The sequence below is a fragment of the Hyla sarda genome, unplaced genomic scaffold (assembly GCF_029499605.1).
Source record: "Hyla sarda isolate aHylSar1 unplaced genomic scaffold, aHylSar1.hap1 scaffold_1150, whole genome shotgun sequence".
Taxonomy (NCBI): Eukaryota; Metazoa; Chordata; class Amphibia; order Anura; family Hylidae; genus Hyla; species Hyla sarda.
The window spans coordinates 62,442-89,792 of NW_026607772.1; the positions used below are offsets into that span (position 1 = coordinate 62,442).

The 27,351-nt window shown below is 45.3% G+C and overlaps 9 non-coding genes and 1 pseudogene across 9 annotated transcripts; all 10 read right to left on the minus strand.

Annotated features, from left to right (window-relative positions):
- Window positions 1-1,675: 1,675 nt before the first annotated feature.
- LOC130302081 (U2 spliceosomal RNA) lies at window positions 1,676-1,866 on the minus strand. The gene has a single exon (XR_008852391.1). It is a non-coding gene; the product is annotated as a U2 spliceosomal RNA (small nuclear RNA).
- Window positions 1,867-3,959: 2,093 nt separating this feature from the next.
- On the minus strand, window positions 3,960-4,150 carry LOC130302095 (U2 spliceosomal RNA). Its single transcript, XR_008852405.1, has one exon. It is a non-coding gene; the product is annotated as a U2 spliceosomal RNA (small nuclear RNA).
- A 2,097-nt stretch (window positions 4,151-6,247) lies between these two features.
- LOC130302082 (U2 spliceosomal RNA) lies at window positions 6,248-6,438 on the minus strand. The gene has a single exon (XR_008852392.1). It is a non-coding gene; the product is annotated as a U2 spliceosomal RNA (small nuclear RNA).
- Window positions 6,439-8,521: 2,083 nt separating this feature from the next.
- LOC130302099 (U2 spliceosomal RNA) lies at window positions 8,522-8,712 on the minus strand. The gene has a single exon (XR_008852409.1). It is a non-coding gene; the product is annotated as a U2 spliceosomal RNA (small nuclear RNA).
- Window positions 8,713-10,803: 2,091 nt separating this feature from the next.
- Window positions 10,804-10,994, minus strand: LOC130302083 (U2 spliceosomal RNA). The gene has a single exon (XR_008852393.1). It is a non-coding gene; the product is annotated as a U2 spliceosomal RNA (small nuclear RNA).
- Window positions 10,995-13,086: 2,092 nt separating this feature from the next.
- On the minus strand, window positions 13,087-13,277 carry LOC130302097 (U2 spliceosomal RNA). The gene has a single exon (XR_008852407.1). It is a non-coding gene; the product is annotated as a U2 spliceosomal RNA (small nuclear RNA).
- Window positions 13,278-15,335: 2,058 nt separating this feature from the next.
- Window positions 15,336-15,526, minus strand: LOC130302084 (U2 spliceosomal RNA). Its single transcript, XR_008852394.1, has one exon. It is a non-coding gene; the product is annotated as a U2 spliceosomal RNA (small nuclear RNA).
- Window positions 15,527-17,617: 2,091 nt separating this feature from the next.
- LOC130302103 (U2 spliceosomal RNA) lies at window positions 17,618-17,808 on the minus strand. The gene has a single exon (XR_008852413.1). It is a non-coding gene; the product is annotated as a U2 spliceosomal RNA (small nuclear RNA).
- A 5,039-nt stretch (window positions 17,809-22,847) lies between these two features.
- LOC130302107 (U2 spliceosomal RNA) lies at window positions 22,848-22,980 on the minus strand (annotated as a pseudogene).
- A 2,097-nt stretch (window positions 22,981-25,077) lies between these two features.
- Window positions 25,078-25,268, minus strand: LOC130302085 (U2 spliceosomal RNA). Its single transcript, XR_008852395.1, has one exon. It is a non-coding gene; the product is annotated as a U2 spliceosomal RNA (small nuclear RNA).
- Between the last annotated feature and the right edge of the window lie 2,083 nt (window positions 25,269-27,351).

The following is a 27,351-nucleotide window of genomic DNA, read 5'->3' on the forward strand; positions in this document are numbered from 1 at the left end:
GGTTAAACCCGGGTTATTTGACAACCTATGGCGGTGATGGTTCTGCTCAGGCAGAGCAGTGCTGATGCTCCTCATAAAGCTGTCGCTGCTGTGAAGGTTCTAGGTGACATCACAAATCCCTATGGTTACATACACAACAAAGCTGGGTTGTTGTTGTTTACACTCTGCAAGGCCTGTGGAAGTGAGTGACATCATAGCACTGTAGTTCTGAGGGTTCTAGATGGATGCAACAATCTCCTGTTGCTTCTATGAAGGCCATAATAGACGACATCACCAAACAGCTCCATAGTCACATACACAGCAAAGGAGAGATGTTGTTTACACCTAGTGATGTCAGTGGTATTGAGTGACATCACAGCACAGTGCTAAGGCTCCTGGGCCTGGACACAGCAGCGGCTGCAATATCTCAACGGAGAATACGTTTATATATATGTGTGTGTGTGCGCGTATATATATATATATATATATATATATATATATATATATATATATATATATATATTTCTCCGCCGAAATCACTTTTAAACCCATTTCCACCTTTTTTTCCCTTCTCTTCCTCTTACTTTTTTTTCACGTTTTTTTACGTTTTTCTCCTTTTCGCCTCTTTTCTGGGCGTATTATTCTTCTTTTTCTTCTTTTTTTTCGTCTAATGCATACCCCATCAGTGCAGCAATGCTTATTCAATACCGCCAGCAGATGGAGACACTGGGGGATAATTTTCTAAGGATTTATACTGATTTTTCCTGTCTGAATTTGTCGCACAGAAAGTTGCAGGCCAAATATGTGTGACATTTCTGCGACTTTAGCTTCTAGAGCATTTTTACAACATTATACATAGGTGCTGAATACATAAAAAGCGACTGTTCAGCGACAGACAAGTCGCATCGGCTGAAAGTAGGCCAGAATGTCAGTCCATGTTGGAGCAGGTTTAGATACAGTCTAAAGTATAGATCTCAAAGTCTGTGCACAGAATTTAGCAAGGGCCTCGCACCTTCTGATGCATCAGGTAGGTGCACAATAGCATAGCCTAACCCTCTGTACTTTGGTCTATATTGATGCGGGACATAGACAGCCAGCTGATGACCAATCCATTAGTGCAATGGATGGCTGGAAGCATTTGTCTTTGCCTTTGCAATACCACAGAAGCAATGCATGGTCAATGTACAGCAATGACACACCTGTGTGAACAGCCAGGAGACCCCCCCACCCCCCATGTTATGTTACATAGTTACATAGTTAGTACGGTCGAAAAAAGACATATGTCCATCAAGTTCAACCAGGGAATTAAGGGGTAGGGGTGTGGCGCGATATTGGGGAAGGGATGAGATTTTATATTTCTTCATAAGCATTAATCTTATTTTGTCAATTAGGAACAATCAGCACCCACCCGCTATCAAGGCAGCTGCCTATCATGTCATGCCCTACCTGCACAGGTGTGCTGGCTACTCAAATGATCCAATTAAGGAGGCCATTTAGTCAGCAGCAGCAGAAGTCCTGTGCCTGGACGCTCCAACAGCGGCCAGACACAAGCAGAAGCAGAAGCAGCAGAAGCAGCAGCAGCACCACCTTTTGTTTTTTGGCTGCAGCAGCAGCAAGGCCCACAGGGCTGGCTAGCTGGCTAGCCAGCAAGCAGGTAGCAATGAAAGTAGGAATCTTTCTTTTTAACCCTGTAAGGGGGTGGTGCACTGTACCCGAAGATACTGCCATATCGGGTCAATGCATAGGGCGACGGAAGCAAGCTTCGAAATCGGCCCCCGTTCTCAAAAATCCATTTAATATATGGTCCCCAGATAGGGGACGTATCAGATATTAAACTGATAAGAACAGATACTACACTTGATCTTAGCCAAAAGGCCGAGAAGCGATAACCGTGAAAGGGGCGGGCCCAACAAGGTGCCCTTCATGGGCACTATCACTGCTTGCTGTCAGGGAGGCTGCCAGACAATTTTCCATGCACACTCTGGGCTGGGGGGCAGTCAACCACCAGTACACACAGCAGAACCTAAACCCATACCATTATTGCTAAGCAGCAAGACAGGGGCCCATTGCACTCCCACGGGGCCTTTTTAAATGCAATCCATAACCCGGATTTGCCAGGAACCCTTCTTACTCCTCCTACTTGCATGTGACACTGGGCTTAGGATCTGCATAGGAAACACACACACAAGCACACACCTACCTTTGTTGCCTGCAGATGCCTCCTTGGCTGTCCCCAAACGGTATCAAACCAACACCCACGGGAAGCTGTAAGCATAGAGGACATGCCTGCACCCCATTGGACTTACCTGTGTGGGTTAAACCCGGGTTATTTGACAACCTATGGCGGTGATGGTTCTGCTCAGGCAGAGCAGTGCTGATGCTCCTCATAAAGCTGTCGCTGCTGTGAAGGTTCTAGGTGACATCACAAATCCCTATGGTTACATACACAACAAAGCTGGGTTGTTGTTGTTTACACTCTGCAAGGCCTGTGGAAGTGAGTGACATCATAGCACTGTAGTTCTGAGGGTTCTAGATGGATGCAACAATCTCCTGTTGCTTCTATGAAGGCCATAATAGATGACATCACCAAACAGCTCCATAGTCACATACACAGCAAAGGAGAGATGTTGTTTACACCTAGTGATGTCAGTGGTATTGAGTGACATCACAGCACAGTGCTAAGGCTCCTGGGCCTGGACACAGCAGCGGCTGCAATATCTCAACGGAGAATACGTTTATATATATGTGTGTGTGTGCGCGTATATATATATATATATATATATATATATATATATATATATATATTTCTCCGCCGAAATCACTTTTAAACCCATTTCCACCTTTTTTTCCCTTCTCTTCCTCTTACTTTTTTTTCACGTTTTTTTACGTTTTTCTCCTTTTCGCCTCTTTTCTGGGCGTATTATTCTTCTTTTTCTTCTTTTTTTTCGTCTAATGCATACCCCATCAGTGCAGCAATGCTTATTCAATACCGCCAGCAGATGGAGACACTGGGGGATAATTTTCTAAGGATTTATACTGATTTTTCCTGTCTGAATTTGTCGCACAGAAAGTTGCAGGCCAAATATGTGTGACATTTCTGCGACTTTAGCTTCTAGAGCATTTTTACAACATTATACATAGGTGCTGAATACATAAAAAGCGACTGTTCAGCGACAGACAAGTCGCATCGGCTGAAAGTAGGCCAGAATGTCAGTCCATGTTGGAGCAGGTTTAGATACAGTCTAAAGTATAGATCTCAAAGTCTGTGCACAGAATTTAGCAAGGGCCTCGCACCTTCTGATGCATCAGGTAGGTGCACAATAGCATAGCCTAACCCTCTGTACTTTGGTCTATATTGATGCGGGACATAGACAGCCAGCTGATGACCAATCCATTAGTGCAATGGATGGCTGGAAGCATTTGTCTTTGCCTTTGCAATACCACAGAAGCAATGCATGGTCAATGTACAGCAATGACACACCTGTGTGAACAGCCAGGAGACCCCCCCCCCCCCCCCATGTTATGTTACATAGTTACATAGTTAGTACGGTCGAAAAAAGACATATGTCCATCAAGTTCAACCAGGGAATTAAGGGGTAGGGGTGTGGCGCGATATTGGGGAAGGGATGAGATTTTATATTTCTTCATAAGCATTAATCTTATTTTGTCAATTAGGAACATTCAGCACCCACCCGCTATCAAGGCAGCTGCCTATCATGTCATGCCCTACCTGCACAGGTGTGCTGGCTACTCAAATGATCCAATTAAGGAGGCCATTTAGTCAGCAGCAGCAGAAGTCCTGTGCCTGGACGCTCCAACAGCGGTCAGACACAAGCAGAAGCAGAAGCAGCAGAAGCAGCAGCAGCACCACCTTTTGTTTTTTGGCTGCAGCAGCAGCAAGGCCCACAGGGCTGGCTAGCTGGCTAGCCAGCAAGCAGGTAGCAATGAAAGTAGGAATCTTTCTTTTTAACCCTGTAAGGGGGTGGTGCACTGTACCCGAAGATACTGCCATATCGGGTCAATGCATAGGGCGACGGAAGCAAGCTTCGAAATCGGCCCCCGTTCTCAAAAATCCATTTAATATATGGTCTCCAGATAGGGGACGTATCAGATATTAAACTGATAAGAACAGATACTACACTTGATCTTAGCCAAAAGGCCGAGAAGCGATAACCGTGAAAGGGGCGGGCCCAACAAGGTGCCCTTCATGGGCACTATCACTGCTTGCTGTCAGGGAGGCTGCCAGACAATTTTCCATGCACACTCTGGGCTGGGGGGCAGTCAACCACCAGTACACACAGCAGAACCTAAACCCATACCATTATTGCTAAGCAGCAAGACAGGGGCCCATTGCACTCCCACGGGGCCTTTTTAAATGCAATCCATAACCCGGATTTGCCAGGAACCCTTCTTACTCCTCCTACTTGCATGTGACACTGGGCTTAGGATCTGCATAGGAAACACACACACAAGCACACACCTACCTTTGTTGCCTGCAGATGCCTCCTTGGCTGTCCCCAAACGGTATCAAACCAACACCCACGGGAAGCTGTAAGCATAGAGGACATGCCTGCACCCCATTGGACTTACCTGTGTGGGTTAAACCCGGGTTATTTGACAACCTATGGCGGTGATGGTTCTGCTCAGGCAGAGCAGTGCTGATGCTCCTCATAAAGCTGTCGCTGCTGTGAAGGTTCTAGGTGACATCACAAATCCCTATGGTTACATACACAACAAAGCTGGGTTGTTGTTGTTTACACTCTGCAAGGCCTGTGGAAGTGAGTGACATCATAGCACTGTAGTTCTGAGGGTTCTAGATGGATGCAACAATCTCCTGTTGCTTCTATGAAGGCCATAATAGACGACATCACCAAACAGCTCCATAGTCACATACACAGCAAAGGAGAGATGTTGTTTACACCTAGTGATGTCAGTGGTATTGAGTGACATCACAGCACAGTGCTAAGGCTCCTGGGCCTGGACACAGCAGCGGCTGCAATATCTCAACGGAGAATACGTTTATATATATGTGTGTGTGTGCGCGTATATATATATATATATGTATATATATATATATATATATATATATATATATTTCTCCGCCGAAATCACTTTTAAACCCATTTCCACCTTTTTTTCCCTTCTCTTCCTCTTACTTTTTTTTCACGTTTTTTTACGTTTTTCTCCTTTTCGCCTCTTTTCTGGGCGTATTATTCTTCTTTTTCTTCTTTTTTTTCGTCTAATGCATACCCCATCAGTGCAGCAATGCTTATTCAATACCGCCAGCAGATGGAGACACTGGGGGATAATTTTCTAAGGATTTATACTGATTTTTCCTGTCTGAATTTGTCGCACAGAAAGTTGCAGGCCAAATATGTGTGACATTTCTGCGACTTTAGCTTCTAGAGCATTTTTACAACATTATACATAGGTGCTGAATACATAAAAAGCGACTGTTCAGCGACAGACAAGTCGCATCGGCTGAAAGTAGGCCAGAATGTCAGTCCATGTTGGAGCAGGTTTAGATACAGTCTAAAGTATAGATCTCAAAGTCTGTGCACAGAATTTAGCAAGGGCCTCGCACCTTCTGATGCATCAGGTAGGTGCACAATAGCATAGCCTAACCCTCTGTACTTTGGTCTATATTGATGCGGGACATAGACAGCCAGCTGATGACCAATCCATTAGTGCAATGGATGGCTGGAAGCATTTGTCTTTGCCTTTGCAATACCACAGAAGCAATGCATGGTCAATGTACAGCAATGACACACCTGTGTGAACAGCCAGGAGACCCCCCCCCCCCCCATGTTATGTTACATAGTTACATAGTTAGTACGGTCGAAAAAAGACATATGTCCATCAAGTTCAACCAGGGAATTAAGGGGTAGGGGTGTGGCGCGATATTGGGGAAGGGATGAGATTTTATATTTCTTCATAAGCATTAATCTTATTTTGTCAATTAGGAACATTCAGCACCCACCCGCTATCAAGGCAGCTGCCTATCATGTCATGCCCTACCTGCACAGGTGTGCTGGCTACTCAAATGATCCAATTAAGGAGGCCATTTAGTCAGCAGCAGCAGAAGTCCTGTGCCTGGACGCTCCAACAGCGGCCAGACACAAGCAGAAGCAGAAGCAGCAGAAGCAGCAGCAGCACCACCTTTTGTTTTTTGGCTGCAGCAGCAGCAAGGCCCACAGGGCTGGCTAGCTGGCTAGCCAGCAAGCAGGTAGCAATGAAAGTAGGAATCTTTCTTTTTAACCATGTAAGGGGGTGGTGCACTGTACCCGAAGATACTGCCATATCGGGTCAATGCATAGGGCGACGGAAGCAAGCTTCGAAATCGGCCCCCGTTCTCAAAAATCCATTTAATATATGGTCCCCAGATAGGGGACGTATCAGATATTAAACTGATAAGAACAGATACTACACTTGATCTTAGCCAAAAGGCCGAGAAGCGATAACCGTGAAAGGGGCGGGCCCAACAAGGTGCCCTTCATGGGCACTATCACTGCTTGCTGTCAGGGAGGCTGCCAGACAATTTTCCATGCACACTCTGGGCTGGGGGGCAGTCAACCACCAGTACACACAGCAGAACCTAAACCCATACCATTATTGCTAAGCAGCAAGACAGGGGCCCATTGCACTCCCACGGGGCCTTTTTAAATGCAATCCATAACCCGGATTTGCCAGGAACCCTTCTTACTCCTCCTACTTGCATGTGACACTGGGCTTAGGATCTGCATAGGAAACACACACACAAGCACACACCTACCTTTGTTGCCTGCAGATGCCTCCTTGGCTGTCCCCAAACGGTATCAAACCAACACCCACGGGAAGCTGTAAGCATAGAGGACATGCCTGCACCCCATTGGACTTACCTGTGTGGGTTAAACCCGGGTTATTTGACAACCTATGGCGGTGATGGTTCTGCTCAGGCAGAGCAGTGCTGATGCTCCTCATAAAGCTGTCGCTGCTGTGAAGGTTCTAGGTGACATCACAAATCCCTATGGTTACATACACAACAAAGCTGGGTTGTTGTTGTTTACACTCTGCAAGGCCTGTGGAAGTGAGTGACATCATAGCACTGTAGTTCTGAGGGTTCTAGATGGATGCAACAATCTCCTGTTGCTTCTATGAAGGCCATAATAGACGACATCACCAAACAGCTCCATAGTCACATACACAGCAAAGGAGAGATGTTGTTTACACCTAGTGATGTCAGTGGTATTGAGTGACATCACAGCACAGTGCTAAGGCTCCTGGGCCTGGACACAGCAGCGGCTGCAATATCTCAACGGAGAATACGTTTATATATATGTGTGTGTGTGCGCGTATATATATATATATATATATATATATATATATATATTTCTCCGCCGAAATCACTTTTAAACCCATTTCCACCTTTTTTTCCCTTCTCTTCCTCTTACTTTTTTTTCACGTTTTTTTACGTTTTTCTCCTTTTCGCCTCTTTTCTGGGCGTATTATTCTTCTTTTTCTTCTTTTTTTTCGTCTAATGCATACCCCATCAGTGCAGCAATGCTTATTCAATACCGCCAGCAGATGGAGACACTGGGGGATAATTTTCTAAGGATTTATACAGATTTTTCCTGTCTGAATTTGTCGCACAGAAAGTTGCAGGCCAAATATGTGTGACATTTCTGCGACTTTAGCTTCTAGAGCATTTTTACAACATTATACATAGGTGCTGAATACATAAAAAGCGACTGTTCAGCGACAGACAAGTCGCATCGGCTGAAAGTAGGCCAGAATGTCAGTCCATGTTGGAGCAGGTTTAGATACAGTCTAAAGTATAGATCTCAAAGTCTGTGCACAGAATTTAGCCAGGGCCTCGCACCTTCTGATGCATCAGGTAGGTGCACAATAGCATAGCCTAACCCTCTGTACTTTGGTCTATATTGATGCGGGACATAGACAGCCAGCTGATGACCAATCCATTAGTGCAATGGATGGCTGGAAGCATTTGTCTTTGCCTTTGCAATACCACAGAAGCAATGCATGGTCAATGTACAGCAATGACACACCTGTGTGAACAGCCAGGAGACCCCCCCCCCCCCCATGTTATGTTACATAGTTACATAGTTAGTACGGTCGAAAAAAGACATATGTCCATCAAGTTCAACCAGGGAATTAAGGGGTAGGGGTGTGGCGCGATATTGGGGAAGGGATGAGATTTTATATTTCTTCATAAGCATTAATCTTATTTTGTCAATTAGGAACATTCAGCACCCACCCGCTATCAAGGCAGCTGCCTATCATGTCATGCCCTACCTGCACAGGTGTGCTGGCTACTCAAATGATCCAATTAAGGAGGCCATTTAGTCAGCAGCAGCAGAAGTCCTGTGCCTGGACGCTCCAACAGCGGCCAGACACAAGCAGAAGCAGAAGCAGCAGAAGCAGCAGCAGCACCACCTTTTGTTTTTTGGCTGCAGCAGCAGCAAGGCCCACAGGGCTGGCTAGCTGGCTAGCCAGCAAGCAGGTAGCAATGAAAGTAGGAATCTTTCTTTTTAACCATGTAAGGGGGTGGTGCACTGTACCCGAAGATACTGCCATATCGGGTCAATGCATAGGGCGACGGAAGAAAGCTTCGAAATCGGCCCCCGTTCTCAAAAATCCATTTAATATATGGTCCCCAGATAGGGGACGTATCAGATATTAAACTGATAAGAACAGATACTACACTTGATCTTAGCCAAAAGGCCGAGAAGCGATAACCGTGAAAGGGGCGGGCCCAACAAGGTGCCCTTCATGGGCACTATCACTGCTTGCTGTCAGGGAGGCTGCCAGACAATTTTCCATGCACACTCTGGGCTGGGGGGCAGTCAACCACCAGTACACACAGCAGAACCTAAACCCATACCATTATTGCTAAGCAGCAAGACAGGGGCCCATTGCACTCCCACGGGGCCTTTTTAAATGCAATCCATAACCCGGATTTGCCAGGAACCCTTCTTACTCCTCCTACTTGCATGTGACACTGGGCTTAGGATCTGCATAGGAAACACACACACAAGCACACACCTACCTTTGTTGCCTGCAGATGCCTCCTTGGCTGTCCCCAAACGGTATCAAACCAACACCCACGGGAAGCTGTAAGCATAGAGGACATGCCTGCACCCCATTGGACTTACCTGTGTGGGTTAAACCCGGGTTATTTGACAACCTATGGCGGTGATGGTTCTGCTCAGGCAGAGCAGTGCTGATGCTCCTCATAAAGCTGTCGCTGCTGTGAAGGTTCTAGGTGACATCACAAATCCCTATGGTTACATACACAACAAAGCTGGGTTGTTGTTGTTTACACTCTGCAAGGCCTGTGGAAGTGAGTGACATCATAGCACTGTAGTTCTGAGGGTTCTAGATGGATGCAACAATCTCCTGTTGCTTCTATGAAGGCCATAATAGACGACATCACCAAACAGCTCCATAGTCACATACACAGCAAAGGAGAGATGTTGTTTACACCTAGTGATGTCAGTGGTATTGAGTGACATCACAGCACAGTGCTAAGGCTCCTGGGCCTGGACACAGCAGCGGCTGCAATATCTCAACGGAGAATACGTTTATATATATGTGTGTGTGTGCGCGTATATATATATATATATATATATATATATATATATATATATATATTTCTCCGCCGAAATCACTTTTAAACCCATTTCCACCTTTTTTTCCCTTCTCTTCCTCTTACTTTTTTTTCACGTTTTTTTACGTTTTTCTCCTTTTCGCCTCTTTTCTGGGCGTATTATTCTTCTTTTTCTTCTTTTTTTTCGTCTAATGCATACCCCATCAGTGCAGCAATGCTTATTCAATACCGCCAGCAGATGGAGACACTGGGGGATAATTTTCTAAGGATTTATACTGATTTTTCCTGTCTGAATTTGTCGCACAGAAAGTTGCAGGCCAAATATGTGTGACATTTCTGCGACTTTAGCTTCTAGAGCATTTTTACAACATTATACATAGGTGCTGAATACATAAAAAGCGACTGTTCAGCGACAGACAAGTCGCATCGGCTGAAAGTAGGCCAGAATGTCAGTCCATGTTGGAGCAGGTTTAGATACAGTCTAAAGTATAGATCTCAAAGTCTGTGCACAGAATTTAGCAAGGGCCTCGCACCTTCTGATGCATCAGGTAGGTGCACAATAGCATAGCCTAACCCTCTGTACTTTGGTCTATATTGATGCGGGACATAGACAGCCAGCTGATGACCAATCCATTAGTGCAATGGATGGCTGGAAGCATTTGTCTTTGCCTTTGCAATACCACAGAAGCAATGCATGGTCAATGTACAGCAATGACACACCTGTGTGAACAGCCAGGAGACCCCCCCCCCCCCCATGTTATGTTACATAGTTACATAGTTAGTACGGTCGAAAAAAGACATATGTCCATCAAGTTCAACCAGGGAATTAAGGGGTAGGGGTGTGGCGCGATATTGGGGAAGGGATGAGATTTTATATTTCTTCATAAGCATTAATCTTATTTTGTCAATTAGGAACATTCAGCACCCACCCGCTATCAAGGCAGCTGCCTATCATGTCATGCCCTACCTGCACAGGTGTGCTGGCTACTCAAATGATCCAATTAAGGAGGCCATTTAGTCAGCAGCAGCAGAAGTCCTGTGCCTGGACGCTCCAACAGCGGCCAGACACAAGCAGAAGCAGAAGCAGCAGAAGCAGCAGCAGCACCACCTTTTGTTTTTTGGCTGCAGCAGCAGCAAGGCCCACAGGGCTGGCTAGCTGGCTAGCCAGCAAGCAGGTAGCAATGAAAGTAGGAATCTTTCTTTTTAACCCTGTAAGGGGGTGGTGCACTGTACCCGAAGATACTGCCATATCGGGTCAATGCATAGGGCGACGGAAGCAAGCTTCGAAATCGGCCCCCGTTCTCAAAAATCCATTTAATATATGGTCCCCAGATAGGGGACGTATCAGATATTAAACTGATAAGAACAGATACTACACTTGATCTTAGCCAAAAGGCCGAGAAGCGATAACCGTGAAAGGGGCGGGCCCAACAAGGTGCCCTTCATGGGCACTATCACTGCTTGCTGTCAGGGAGGCTGCCAGACAATTTTCCATGCACACTCTGGGCTGGGGGGCAGTCAACCACCAGTACACACAGCAGAACCTAAACCCATACCATTATTGCTAAGCAGCAAGACAGGGGCCCATTGCACTCCCACGGGGCCTTTTTAAATGCAATCCATAACCCGGATTTGCCAGGAACCCTTCTTACTCCTCCTACTTGCATGTGACACTGGGCTTAGGATCTGCATAGGAAACACACACACAAGCACACACCTACCTTTGTTGCCTGCAGATGCCTCCTTGGCTGTCCCCAAACGGTATCAAACCAACACCCACGGGAAGCTGTAAGCATAGAGGACATGCCTGCACCCCATTGGACTTACCTGTGTGGGTTAAACCCGGGTTATTTGACAACCTATGGCGGTGATGGTTCTGCTCAGGCAGAGCAGTGCTGATGCTCCTCATAAAGCTGTCGCTGCTGTGAAGGTTCTAGGTGACATCACAAATCCCTATGGTTACATACACAACAAAGCTGGGTTGTTGTTGTTTACACTCTGCAAGGCCTGTGGAAGTGAGTGACATCATAGCACTGTAGTTCTGAGGGTTCTAGATGGATGCAACAATCTCCTGTTGCTTCTATGAAGGCCATAATAGACGACATCACCAAACAGCTCCATAGTCACATACACAGCAAAGGAGAGATGTTGTTTACACCTAGTGATGTCAGTGGTATTGAGTGACATCACAGCACAGTGCTAAGGCTCCTGGGCCTGGACACAGCAGCGGCTGCAATATCTCAACGGAGAATACGTTTATATATATGTGTGTGTGTGCGCGTATATATATATATATATATATATATATATATATATATATATATATTTCTCCGCCGAAATCACTTTTAAACCCATTTCCACCTTTTTTTCCCTTCTCTTCCTCTTACTTTTTTTTCACGTTTTTTTACGTTTTTCTCCTTTTCGCCTCTTTTCTGGGCGTATTATTCTTCTTTTTCTTCTTTTTTTTCGTCTAATGCATACCCCATCAGTGCAGCAATGCTTATTCAATACCGCCAGCAGATGGAGACACTGGGGGATAATTTTCTAAGGATTTATACTGATTTTTCCTATCTGAATTTGTCGCACAGAAAGTTGCAGGCCAAATATGTGTGACATTTCTGCGACTTTAGCTTCTAGAGCATTTTTACAACATTATACATAGGTGCTGAATACATAAAAAGCGACTGTTCAGCGACAGACAAGTCGCATCGGCTGAAAGTAGGCCAGAATGTCAGTCCATGTTGGAGCAGGTTTAGATACAGTCTAAAGTATAGATCTCAAAGTCTGTGCACAGAATTTAGCAAGGGCCTCGCACCTTCTGATGCATCAGGTAGGTGCACAATAGCATAGCCTAACCCTCTGTACTTTGGTCTATATTGATGCGGGACATAGACAGCCAGCTGATGACCAATCCATTAGTGCAATGGATGGCTGGAAGCATTTGTCTTTGCCTTTGCAATACCACAGAAGCAATGCATGGTCAATGTACAGCAATGACACACCTGTGTGAACAGCCAGGAGACCCCCCCCCCCCCCATGTTATGTTACATAGTTACATAGTTAGTACGGTCGAAAAAAGACATATGTCCATCAAGTTCAACCAGGGAATTAAGGGGTAGGGGTGTGGCGCGATATTGGGGAAGGGATGAGATTTTATATTTCTTCATAAGCATTAATCTTATTTTGTCAATTAGGAACATTCAGCACCCACCCGCTATCAAGGCAGCTGCCTATCATGTCATGCCCTACCTGCACAGGTGTGCTGGCTACTCAAATGATCCAATTAAGGAGGCCATTTAGTCAGCAGCAGCAGAAGTCCTGTGCCTGGACGCTCCAACAGCGGCCAGACACAAGCAGAAGCAGAAGCAGCAGAAGCAGCAGCAGCACCACCTTTTGTTTTTTTGGCTGCAGCAGCAGCAAGGCCCACAGGGCTGGCTAGCTGGCTAGCCAGCAAGCAGGTAGCAATGAAAGTAGGAATCTTTCTTTTTAACCCTGTAAGGGGGTGGTGGACTGTACCCGAAGATACTGCCATATCGGGTCAATGCATAGGGCGACTGAAGCAAGCTTCGAAATCGGCCCCCGTTCTCAAAAATCCATTTAATATATGGTCCCCAGATAGGGGACGTATCAGATATTAAACTGATAAGAACAGATACTACACTTGATCTTAGCCAAAAGGCCGAGAAGCGATAACCGTGAAAGGGGCGGGCCCAACAAGGTGCCCTTCATGGGCACTATCACTGCTTGCTGTCAGGGAGGCTGCCAGACAATTTTCCATGCACACTCTGGGCTGGGGGGCAGTCAACCACCAGTACACACAGCAGAACCTAAACCCATACCATTATTGCTAAGCAGCAAGACAGGGGCCCATTGCACTCCCACGGGGCCTTTTTAAATGCAATCCATAACCCGGATTTGCCAGGAACCCTTCTTACTCCTCCTACTTGCATGTGACACTGGGCTTAGGATCTGCATAGGAAACACACACACAAGCACACACCTACCTTTGTTGCCTGCAGATGCCTCCTTGGCTGTCCCCAAACGGTATCAAACCAACACCCACGGGAAGCTGTAAGCATAGAGGACATGCCTGCACCCCATTGGACTTACCTGTGTGGGTTAAACCCGGGTTATTTGACAACCTATGGCGGTGATGGTTCTGCTCAGGCAGAGCAGTGCTGATGCTCCTCATAAAGCTGTCGCTGCTGTGAAGGTTCTAGGTGACATCACAAATCCCTATGGTTACATACACAACAAAGCTGGGTTGTTGTTGTTTACACTCTGCAAGGCCTGTGGAAGTGAGTGACATCATAGCACTGTAGTTCTGAGGGTTCTAGATGGATGCAACAATCTCCTGTTGCTTCTATGAAGGCCATAATAGACGACATCACCAAACAGCTCCATAGTCACATACACAGCAAAGGAGAGATGTTGTTTACACCTAGTGATGTCAGTGGTATTGAGTGACATCACAGCACAGTGCTAAGGCTCCTGGGCCTGGACACAGCAGCGGCTGCAATATCTCAACGGAGAATACGTTTATATATATGTGTGTGTGTGCGCGTATATATATATATATATATATATATATATATATATATATATTTCTCCGCCGAAATCACTTTTAAACCCATTTCCACCTTTTTTTCCCTTCTCTTCCTCTTACTTTTTTTTCACGTTTTTTTTACGTTTTTCTCCTTTTCGCCTCTTTTCTGGGCGTATTATTCTTCTTTTTCTTCTTTTTTTTCGTCTAATGCATACCCCATCAGTGCAGCAATGCTTATTCAATACCGCCAGCAGATGGAGACACTGGGGGATAATTTTCTAAGGATTTATACTGATTTTTCCTGTCTGAATTTGTCGCACAGAAAGTTGCAGGCCAAATATGTGTGACATTTCTGCGACTTTAGCTTCTAGAGCATTTTTACAACATTATACATAGGTGCTGAATACATAAAAAGCGACTGTTCAGCGACAGACAAGTCGCATCGGCTGAAAGTAGGCCAGAATGTCAGTCCATGTTGGAGCAGGTTTAGATACAGTCTAAAGTATAGATCTCAAAGTCTGTGCACAGAATTTAGCAAGGGCCTCGCACCTTCTGATGCATCAGGTAGGTGCACAATAGCATAGCCTAACCCTCTGTACTTTGGTCTATATTGATGCGGGACATAGACAGCCAGCTGATGACCAATCCATTAGTGCAATGGATGGCTGGAAGCATTTGTCTTTGCCTTTGCAATACCACAGAAGCAATGCATGGTCAATGTACAGCAATGACACACCTGTGTGAACAGCCAGGAGACCCCCCCCCCCCCCCCATGTTATGTTACATAGTTACATAGTTAGTACGGTCGAAAAAAGACATATGTCCATCAAGTTCAACCAGGGAATTAAGGGGTAGGGGTGTGGCGCGATATTGGGGAAGGGATGAGATTTTATATTTCTTCATAAGCATTAATCTTATTTTGTCAATTAGGAACATTCAGCACCCACCCGCTATCAAGGCAGCTGCCTATCATGTCATGCCCTACCTGCACAGGTGTGCTGGCTACTCAAATGATCCAATTAAGGAGGCCATTTAGTCAGCAGCAGCAGAAGTCCTGTGCCTGGACGCTCCAACAGCGGCCAGACACAAGCAGAAGCAGAAGCAGCAGAAGCAGCAGCAGCAAGGCCCACAGGGCTGGCTAGCTGGCTAGCCAGCAAGCAGGTAGCAATGAAAGTAGGAATCTTTCTTTTTAACCCTGTAAGGGGGTGGTGCACTGTACCCGAAGATACTGCCATATCGGGTCAATGCATAGGGCGACGGAAGCAAGCTTCGAAATCGGCCCCCGTTCTCAAAAATCCATTTAATATATGGTCCCCAGATAGGGGACGTATCAGATATTAAACTGATAAGAACAGATACTACACTTGATCTTAGCCAAAAGGCCGAGAAGCGATAACCGTGAAAGGGGCGGGCCCAACAAGGTGCCCTTCATGGGCACTATCACTGCTTGCTGTCAGGGAGGCTGCCAGACAATTTTCCATGCACACTCTGGGCTGGGGGGCAGTCAACCACCAGTACACACAGCAGAACCTAAACCCATACCATTATTGCTAAGCAGCAAGACAGGGGCCCATTGCACTCCCACGGGGCCTTTTTAAATGCAATCCATAACCCGGATTTGCCAGGAACCCTTCTTACTCCTCCTACTTGCATGTGACACTGGGCTTAGGATCTGCATAGGAAACACACACACAAGCACACACCTACCTTTGTTGCCTGCAGATGCCTCCTTGGCTGTCCCCAAACGGTATCAAACCAACACCCACGGGAAGCTGTAAGCATAGAGGACATGCCTGCACCCCATTGGACTTACCTGTGTGGGTTAAACCCGGGTTATTTGACAACCTATGGCGGTGATGGTTCTGCTCAGGCAGAGCAGTGCTGATGCTCCTCATAAAGCTGTCGCTGCTGTGAAGGTTCTAGGTGACATCACAAATCCCTATGGTTACATACACAACAAAGCTGGGTTGTTGTTGTTTACACTCTGCAAGGCCTGTGGAAGTGAGTGACATCATAGCACTGTAGTTCTGAGGGTTCTAGATGGATGCAACAATCTCCTGTTGCTTCTATGAAGGCCATAATAGACGACATCACCAAACAGCTCCATAGTCACATACACAGCAAAGGAGAGATGTTGTTTACACCTAGTGATGTCAGTGGTATTGAGTGACATCACAGCACAGTGCTAAGGCTCCTGGGCCTGGACACAGCAGCGGCTGCAATATCTCAACGGAGAATACGTTTATATATATGTGTGTGTGTGCGCGTATATATATATATATATATATATATATATATATATATATATATTTCTCCGCCGAAATCACTTTTAAACCCATTTCCACCTTTTTTTCCCTTCTCTTCCTCTTACTTTTTTTTCACGTTTTTTTACGTTTTTCTCCTTTTCGCCTCTTTTCTGGGCGTATTATTCTTCTTTTTCTTCTTTTTTTTCGTCTAATGCATACCCCATCAGTGCAGCAATGCTTATTCAATACCGCCAGCAGATGGAGACACTGGGGGATAATTTTCTAAGGATTTATACTGATTTTTCCTGTCTGAATTTGTCGCACAGAAAGTTGCAGGCCAAATATGTGTGACATTTCTGCGACTTTAGCTTCTAGAGCATTTTTACAACATTATACATAGGTGCTGAATACATAAAAAGCGACTGTTCAGCGACAGACAAGTCGCATCGGCTGAAAGTAGGCCAGAATGTCAGTCCATGTTGGAGCAGGTTTAGATACAGTCTAAAGTATAGATCTCAAAGTCTGTGCACAGAATTTAGCAAGGGCCTCGCACCTTCTGATGCATCAGGTAGGTGCACAATAGCATAGCCTAACCCTCTGTACTTTGGTCTATATTGATGCGGGACATAGACAGCCAGCTGATGACCAATCCATTAGTGCAATGGATGGCTGGAAGCATTTGTCTTTGCCTTTGCAATACCACAGAAGCAATGCATGGTCAATGTACAGCAATGACACACCTGTGTGAACAGCCAGGAGACCCCCCCCCCCCCCCCCATGTTATGTTACATAGTTACATAGTTAATACGGTCGAAAAAAGACATATGTCCATCAAGTTCAACCAGGGAATTAAGGGGTAGGGGTGTGGCGCGATATTGGGGAAGGGATGAGATTTTATATTTCTTCATAAGCATTAATCTTATTTTGTCAATTAGGAACATTCAGCACCACCCGCTATCAAGGCAGCTGCCTATCATGTCATGCCCTACCTGCACAGGTGTGCTGGCTACTCAAATGATCCAATTAAGGAGGCCATTTAGTCAGCAGCAGCAGAAGTCCTGTGCCTGGATGCTCCAACAGCGGCCAGACACAAGCAGAAGCAGAAGCAGCAGAAGCAGCAGCAGCACCACCTTTTGTTTTTTGGCTGCAGCAGCAGCAAGGCCCACAGGGCTGGCTAGCTGGCTAGCCAGCAAGCAGGTAGCAATGAAAGTAGAAATCTTTCTTTTTAACCCTGTAAGGGGGTGGTGCACTGTACCCGAAGATACTGCCATATCGGGTCAATGCATAGGGCGACGGAAGCAAGCTTCGAAATCGGCCCCCGTTCTCAAAAATCCATTTAATATATGGTCCCCAGATAGGGGACGTATCAGATATTAAACTGATAAGAACAGATTTTTTTTTAACTTGACTACCCTTACGGGGGCAACTTTATTAAAAATTAAATAATGTTAACAAAGTTGTGCAAATATGTCAATAAATACAGTTACATATAAATAACATATTTACAACATATTAAAACATAAAATGGGCACTTGGTGGCTTTACAAGATAGAATTCCATTCTTTTAAAAACCATTTTCTAGATAAAAGCGGAAATCTCTTCTTGTCTAAAAGATAGTACTGGTACATTTCATAAAAACAGATAGATAAAATGTCCTTCACAGATAAAACCTCATGCTTGAACAATAAAATATTCCTGGCCTTCCACAGAGCTGCCTTCACACAGTTTATGATCTTCCATGCAATAGTCTCTTGAGTCCGTGTTGGGCATTCCAGGCAACCATAAAAAACCACTGCAATATTTAAGTCTTTTAGTCCAGTTATCCTTTTTACCAGAGGGAGTATCTTTGTCCATATTTTCTGCGAGTAAAAACAAGTCCATATTAGATGGTGCACGGTCTCCTCTTGTCGGCATCCCTCCCTCGGGCAGGTTGCAGAGTTGGATAATCCTCTTCGGTGCTGGAATGCCCGGCATGGAAGACACTCGTGTGCGCAGCTCCAGGCCAGGTCCTTCTGTGAATTAAAAAGATAATTAATACTCAACATCTTCCAAATCTGTATACACTTCTGTTCGTTAAAATTTTTGATGGGAGTCACGGTACTGGTTTCTTTTATTTCCTTTAGTATTTTTTTGCTATTGCACAGATCCTGAACACTTTTACCTTTAAAATTATATAAGTTTAAAATTTTTCCTAAAATCATGTATTGAGGGGGTAAATTCAAAGAATAAGGGCAACTTAAAACTGTAGAAAACCAGCCGTTCCTCCGCATAAAATAACCAGTATTAAAACGAACAAAATAAGACCAGTAGCTATCTTTAAAAACAGTAGTAAAACACATGCTAAAAAACTTTATTAAAAGGAAAGCTTTAAAATCTGGAAAATCCTTACCGCCCCTGGAGTTCGGTTTTATCACAATTTGTCTCTTTAATTTTTCGCTCTTAGAACTCCAAAAGAAAGTAAAACAAGCTTTTGTTATTTTCTTTAGAACCATTTCGGGGGGTGGGAAAACCAGACTTAAATACAATAAAATAGGTAAAAGCACCATTTTTGTAATTAAAACCTTCCCTTCCATTGTAAGTTCTCGCATGTTCCACATACATATTTTCTTATTTATTTTTTGAGCCACCAAGTCCCAGCTATTAAAACCATTATTAGACTCGTCAAAGGAGACACCTAAAATCTGCACCGACTCAGACACAGGGACGGGCACATCATACAAAGGCATTCCGCCTATGTTTAAAATGTTACTTTTGTTAAAATTGACTTTAAAACCGGAGGCACAATTAAAATATTGAATCTGTTTTAGCGTCTTCTGAAGCGATGGGGTGTCCCTGCAAAACACCGCAACATCGTCCATGTACCCCACTACCTTCGCCTCTAGTCCCCCTCCTCCTGGCAGGGGGACTCCATGGATCTGCTTATCCTTTCGTATTGTACATAAAAGAGGCTCTATTGCGCAAATGAAGAGTAGTGGGGACAAGGGACACCCCTGCTTCACTCCGGAATTTAAAATCACGCCCTGTGTCTTAAAACCATTTACTAAAATTTTACTAGTACAGTTATCATAAAAAGCTCTAAGAGACAATAAAAAGCCATCAGGTATACCCATTTTCTCTAAAACCTTAAAAAGATAAAAATGTGACACCCTGTCGAAAGCTTTTTCAAAATCTATGGATAAAACCGCCAGCTTTCCTTTTCTTAATTTGGTGTCGCTAATTACATCCTTTAAAAGGTTTAGGTTCTCCCATAAACTCCTCCCAGGCACCCCACAGACTTGGTTTGTATGAATTATTTTATGGATTACGTTCTTTAAGCGGTTAGCACACAGTTTCGCCATTATTTTATAGTCGCAGTTCAGAAGGGTGATTGGTCTCCAGTTTTTGAGTTCCGACCGGTCTCCCTTTTTGAATAGCAGGGAGACATCACCCTTCTTCCATGAGCCTGGGAGGATTTTAGACTTAAAGACTTCAGTAAAAAGGGAGAACAAATCTTCTTTTAAAATACCATAAAAAGTAACATAAAATTCAATGGGTATACCATCCGGCCCAGGCACTTTACCTGTTTTAAAACTCTTGACGGTCTCTAAAATCTCCTGCTCTGAAATATTCTGCAATAAAAAAGACTGTGAGACAGGATCTAAAAAATTGGTGATCTCCTTTAACGAGTCATTCATAAAACATTCATCAATGTGTTTTACATTAAAAAGATCCGCATAAAACTCTTGCACCTTTTTTAAAATACCCTGTACATCATTCACTCCTTCAATGTTTTCTATTAACCTTCTATTTTCATGTATTTTCTTAAAAAAATACCTGGAGCAGGTCTCGTTTTCCTCAAGATGCTGTATTCGAGACCTAAAGATAATTTCTTTTCCTTTCTGCTCCAGGCACTTAGTTATTTCTTTTTTAAGATCATGTACCTCCTTCTCCACCTCCATCCCATGTGCTCTGAATTTGTACAGGGTTTGCAGACGAGTATTTAGGATATTATAAAATTCACGTTTTTCTTTAGCTTTCCTAACCCCAACACGGATAAAAAATTCTTTTATTTTTAGTTTCATTTTTTCCCACCAGATACTGGTGGGAGTGTTGGGGTCTTTTACTCGTCTGCATTCCTTGTAAAAGGTGATAAAATCTGATAAAACCTGCGGATCTTCTAAAAGGGACACGTTTAACTTCCAGGCATTCCTACCAGTTCTCCTTTTAAAATCACTTTTAACTTTAAAATACAATAATTTATGGTCAGAAAAAACATTGGTAAAAAGATCACAGTTAAAAGGCAGTACTTGATAAGAACAAAAAATAAAATCTATCCTGGAGCTACAGCTTGCATTGCTCCAGGTAACACCGTCTTCCTCTGGTACGTTAAAATTAAATTTTTTTAAAAACATCAGTGAGATTAAAATCTAAAATCAAGTTTTTTAACATAAAAGACGTCTTATCATAGTTCCTACTCACTGCGTTCGAAAAACTGCGTTCTCCCCTTAAAATACAATTAAAATCACCTGATAAAACAAGAGGACTAGAATTGTTAATAAAAAGGGGTAAAATCTCCAACATTTTTATTCTTTCATTCTTATCAGGAGAACCATAAAAATTTAAAAACTGCCATTTAATACCATTAATAAAAGCGCTGACCAATAAAATTCTGCCTGGTAAAATTTCGTTAAAACTCTCAATTAAAACGTTCCCTTTAAAAAGTATGGCGACCCCTGCTGATCTGGACTCATTTGATCCAGACCAGACTGATGGACCGTGCACCCAATCATCTTCATATTCTTTATAATTTAATCTGTGCGGGATGCCACATTCCTGCAGGAAAAGGACGGAAGCAGCAAAAACCGACAAGTAATTAAAAAGGGCAACCCTTCTTACTCTGGCGCTCACACTTCTCACGTTCAAGGACAGACCGGACAACTCAGCCATGGGAATGTACAAGAAAACGTCTTACACCTCTGATTCCCCCTCCGAAGCCTCATACCCCCCAAAATCTGACTCAACTGTACGCATAGAGGAAGCAGGAGAGGAGGCACCATCACTCAGCCGACCCCCCTCCTCCATCATGATTGAGGCATAGTTGTTCTCGGGCATCCTGGCAATCAGGGCTCCAGACTCATTGGGTTCTTCCACCTCTTGCCCCTCCATAGGGGTCGGGTGTTCACTTAGTTCCGTCTCTGGTACCTCAGAGACGGTCACCCCTGAAACCTCCTCCTGGCAGGGAGGAGGGGGGGTATCCCCTATGGGGACCTGTGGAGGAACGTCACTTGGGTTCCCTGCATCCGCAGGTACTTCCATCGGCTCCCCCTGGACCGCCTCCGAATAGAGTCTTCTGGAGCCCCTCCGCCTTTTAACCTTCACCTCTCCACCCGGATCATCGCTCTCAGGGGGACCCTGAGCCAGAGGTTGCTGAGGAGCGGATTCGGCCGCAGTCCGCTCCTCTCTTAACCCAGCATGCTCCTGGGGGCCAGTTTTTTCACCACTTGCACGTTTTTTGGCCATCCTCTGCTCTTTAGGGTCCCCTCCTTTTGCCTGAGGGGGGTCTTTCTCCTTCTCCATCTCACCGCTTACCTCTTGTGGGGGGGTAATCACTGGCTCTGCTTGCCTCGGCTGGTGTCCCGGTTGCTGTCCTTGCTGCCTCCAGGGTTGCCACTGCTGCTCCGTCCTATGTCTGTGGGGACAAGAGGAGAAAAGGTGACCGAATTGTTGACAGAAATTGCACCTCCCTCCTCTTGTGCATTTCTCTGTCTCGTGCTGTGTGCTACCACATTTTTTGCATGTACTTTCACAGTTTTCTTTTGTGTGTCCATATCTGTGACACTTCCTGCAGTAGCTTGGCATCCCCGCATAAAAGAGGTCGCCACACATATTATTTATTTTAAAACGAGCTGGTGGTAGTTGTATTCCCCCTGGCAATCTGTCATCTTTTTTGCATGTAACCTGAAATCTCCACTTAGATGTCCAGATGCCACAGCTGTTCATGATTTTTCCTCTGCACTCAACCTTACTAAAATAGACTTGTAAAAACAACTCAACATCGTGTAGGTTGGCGAAAGGGGAATACATCTTTACTACCACCAGCTTAATATCGTCTAGAACGTGCTCAATAATCCGGACACCCTGAAGCTTTTTGTCTTTACTCGCAGCAGCTCTGGTAACAAAATCTCTGTGGATGCCATTTTGTGTGAACGTCACATCAAAAATTTTACGCTTCGGGTAGTCCTGGATTGCCAATATCTCGCCCTTCTGTATTCCGAAAACTCCTCCGAGCACGTCCTCTACTACGAATTTCAAATCGTCCGCCCTTTTGATATCATCCGTGAGAATGACTCTCACGGTGTTTTTGATCCTTGCGTATGCCGGCACAGAACCTGGATCCGGATCATCATCCATGGTTCTAACCTCTCTCCACCCGAAGGTCTTGAGAGGCGATCGCTACTCGTTACCCTGGGACTAGGCCCTCTCCCCAATAGCAACAAGTGGGTGAAGCCCAGGCAATAAACCTGGGCGATCCCACAAGGCCGAGGAGAGGGGTACCCGAGTACCTTCTGACCAGATCTCCTGTATTACTACACTTGATCTTAGCCAAAAGGCCGAGAAGCGATAACCGTGAAAGGGGCGGGCCCAACAAGGTGCCCTTCATGGGCACTATCACTGCTTGCTGTCAGGGAGGCTGCCAGACAATTTTCCATGCACACTCTGGGCTGGGGGGCAGTCAACCACCAGTACACACAGCAGAACCTAAACCCATACCATTATTGCTAAGCAGCAAGACAGGGGCCCATTGCACTCCCACGGGGCCTTTTTAAATGCAATCCATAACCCGGATTTGCCAGGAACCCTTCTTACTCCTCCTACTTGCATGTGACACTGGGCTTAGGATCTGCATAGGAAACACACACACAAGCACACACCTACCTTTGTTGCCTGCAGATGCCTCCTTGGCTGTCCCCAAACGGTATCAAACCAACACCCACGGGAAGCTGTAAGCATAGAGGACATGCCTGCACCCCATTGGACTTACCTGTGTGGGTTAAACCCGGGTTATTTGACAACCTATGGCGGTGATGGTTCTGCTCAGGCAGAGCAGTGCTGATGCTCCTCATAAAGCTGTCGCTGCTGTGAAGGTTCTAGGTGACATCACAAATCCCTATGGTTACATACACAACAAAGCTGGGTTGTTGTTGTTTACACTCTGCAAGGCCTGTGGAAGTGAGTGACATCATAGCACTGTAGTTCTGAGGGTTCTAGATGGATGCAACAATCTCCTGTTGCTTCTATGAAGGCCATAATAGACGACATCACCAAACAGCTCCATAGTCACATACACAGCAAAGGAGAGATGTTGTTTACACCTAGTGATGTCAGTGGTATTGAGTGACATCACAGCACAGTGCTAAGGCTCCTGGGCCTGGACACAGCAGCGGCTGCAATATCTCAACGGAGAATACGTTTATATATATGTGTGTGTGTGCGCGTATATATATATATATATATATATATATATATATATATATATATATATTTCTCCGCCGAAATCACTTTTAAACCCATTTCCACCTTTTTTTCCCTTCTCTTCCTCTTACTTTTTTTTCACGTTTTTTTACGTTTTTCTCCTTTTCGCCTCTTTTCTGGGCGTATTATTCTTCTTTTTCTTCTTTTTTTTCGTCTAATGCATACCCCATCAGTGCAGCAATGCTTATTCAATACCGCCAGCAGATGGAGACACTGGGGGATAATTTTCTAAGGATTTATACTGATTTTTCCTGTCTGAATTTGTCGCACAGAAAGTTGCAGGCCAAATATGTGTGACATTTCTGCGACTTTAGCTTCTAGAGCATTTTTACAACATTATACATAGGTGCTGAATACATAAAAAGCGACTGTTCAGCGACAGACAAGTCGCATCGGCTGAAAGTAGGCCAGAATGTCAGTCCATGTTGGAGCAGGTTTAGATACAGTCTAAAGTATAGATCTCAAAGTCTGTGCACAGAATTTAGCAAGGGCCTCGCACCTTCTGATGCATCAGGTAGGTGCACAATAGCATAGCCTAACCCTCTGTACTTTGGTCTATATTGATGCGGGACATAGACAGCCAGCTGATGACCAATCCATTAGTGCAATGGATGGCTGGAAGCATTTGTCTTTGCCTTTGCAATACCACAGAAGCAATGCATGGTCAATGTACAGCAATGACACACCTGTGTGAACAGCCAGGAGACCCCCCCCCCCCCCCCCCATGTTATGTTACATAGTTACATAGTTAATACGGTCGAAAAAAGACATATGTCCATCAAGTTCAACCAGGGAATTAAGGGGTAGGGGTGTGGCGCGATATTGGGGAAGGGATGAGATTTTATATTTCTTCATAAGCATTAATCTTATTTTGTCAATTAGGAACATTCAGCACCCACCCGCTATCAAGGCAGCTGCCTATCATGTCATGCCCTACCTGCACAGGTGTGCTGGCTACTCAAATGATCCAATTAAGGAGGCCATTTAGTCAGCAGCAGCAGAAGTCCTGTGCCTGGACGCTCCAACAGCGGCCAGACACAAGCAGAAGCAGAAGCAGCAGAAGCAGCAGCAGCACCACCTTTTGTTTTTTGGCTGCAGCAGCAGCAAGGCCCACAGGGCTGGCTAGCTGGCTAGCCAGCAAGCAGGTAGCAATGAAAGTAGAAATCTTTCTTTTTAACCCTGTAAGGGGGTGGTGCACTGTACCCGAAGATACTGCCATATCGGGTCAATGCATAGGGCGACGGAAGCAAGCTTCGAAATCGGCCCCCGTTCTCAAAAATCCATTTAATATATGGTCCCCAGATAGGGGACGTATCAGATATTAAACTGATAAGAACAGATACTACACTTGATCTTAGCCAAAAGGCCGAGAAGCGATAACCGTGAAAGGGGCGGGCCCAACAAGGTGCCCTTCATGGGCACTATCACTGCTTGCTGTCAGGGAGGCTGCCAGACAATTTTCCATGCACACTCTGGGCTGGGGGGCAGTCAACCACCAGTACACACAGCAGAACCTAAACCCATACCATTATTGCTAAGCAGCAAGACAGGGGCCCATTGCACTCCCACGGGGCCTTTTTAAATGCAATCCATAACCCGGATTTGCCAGGAACCCTTCTTACTCCTCCTACTTGCATGTGACACTGGGCTTAGGATCTGCATAGGAAACACACACACAAGCACACACCTACCTTTGTTGCCTGCAGATGCCTCCTTGGCTGTCCCCAAACGGTATCAAACCAACACCCACGGGAAGCTGTAAGCATAGAGGACATGCCTGCACCCCATTGGACTTACCTGTGTGGGTTAAACCCGGGTTATTTGACAACCTATGGCGGTGATGGTTCTGCTCAGGCAGAGCAGTGCTGATGCTCCTCATAAAGCTGTCGCTGCTGTGAAGGTTCTAGGTGACATCACAAATCCCTATGGTTACATACACAACAAAGCTGGGTTGTTGTTGTTTACACTCTGCAAGGCCTGTGGAAGTGAGTGACATCATAGCACTGTAGTTCTGAGGGTTCTAGATGGATGCAACAATCTCCTGTTGCTTCTATGAAGGCCATAATAGACGACATCACCAAACAGCTCCATAGTCACATACACAGCAAAGGAGAGATGTTGTTTACACCTAGTGATGTCAGTGGTATTGAGTGACATCACAGCACAGTGCTAAGGCTCCTGGGCCTGGACACAGCAGCGGCTGCAATATCTCAACGGAGAATACGTTTATATATATGTGTGTGTGTGCGCGTATATATATATATATATATATATATATATATATATATATATATATATATTTCTCCGCCGAAATCACTTTTAAACCCATTTCCACCTTTTTTTCCCTTCTCTTCCTCTTACTTTTTTTTCACGTTTTTTTACGTTTTTCTCCTTTTCGCCTCTTTTCTGGGCGTATTATTCTTCTTTTTCTTCTTTTTTTTCGTCTAATGCATACCCCATCAGTGCAGCAATGCTTATTCAATACCGCCAGCAGATGGAGACACTGGGGGATAATTTTCTAAGGATTTATACTGATTTTTCCTGTCTGAATTTGTCGCACAGAAAGTTGCAGGCCAAATATGTGTGACATTTCTGCGACTTTAGCTTCTAGAGCATTTTTACAACATTATACATAGGTGCTGAATACATAAAAAGCGACTGTTCAGCGACAGACAAGTCGCATCGGCTGAAAGTAGGCCAGAATGTCAGTCCATGTTGGAGCAGGTTTAGATACAGTCTAAAGTATAGATCTCAAAGTCTGTGCACAGAATTTAGCAAGGGCCTCGCACCTTCTGATGCATCAGGTAGGTGCACAATAGCATAGCCTAACCCTCTGTACTTTGGTCTATATTGATGCGGGACATAGACAGCCAGCTGATGACCAATCCATTAGTGCAATGGATGGCTGGAAGCATTTGTCTTTGCCTTTGCAATACCACAGAAGCAATGCATGGTCAATGTACATGTTACGCCGAGCGCTCCGGGTCCCCGTTCCTCCCCGGAGCGCTCGCCTCATCCTCTTTGCTGCAGCGCCCCGGTCAGATCCACTGACCGGGTGCGCTGCGGTCCCGCCTCCAGCCGGGATGCGATTCGCGATGCGGGTGGCGCCCGCTCGCGATGCGCACCCCGGTCCCCGTACCTGACTCGCTCTCCGTCGGTCCTGTCCCGGCGCGCGCGGCCCCGCTCCCTAGGGCGCGCGCGCGCCGGGTCTCTGCAATTTAAAGGGCCAGTGCACCAATGTTGGTGCCTGGCCCAATCTTCCCAATTACCAATTAGTGTGATCACCTGTGTACTTCCCTATATTACCTCACTTCCCCTGGACTCCCTTGCCGGATCTTGTTGCCTTAGTGCCTAGTGAAAGCGTTCCCTTGTCTGTTCCTAGCCCGTGTTCCTGACCTCCTGCCGTTGCCCCTGACTACGATCCTTGCTGCCTGCCTCGACCTTCTGCTACGTCCGACCTT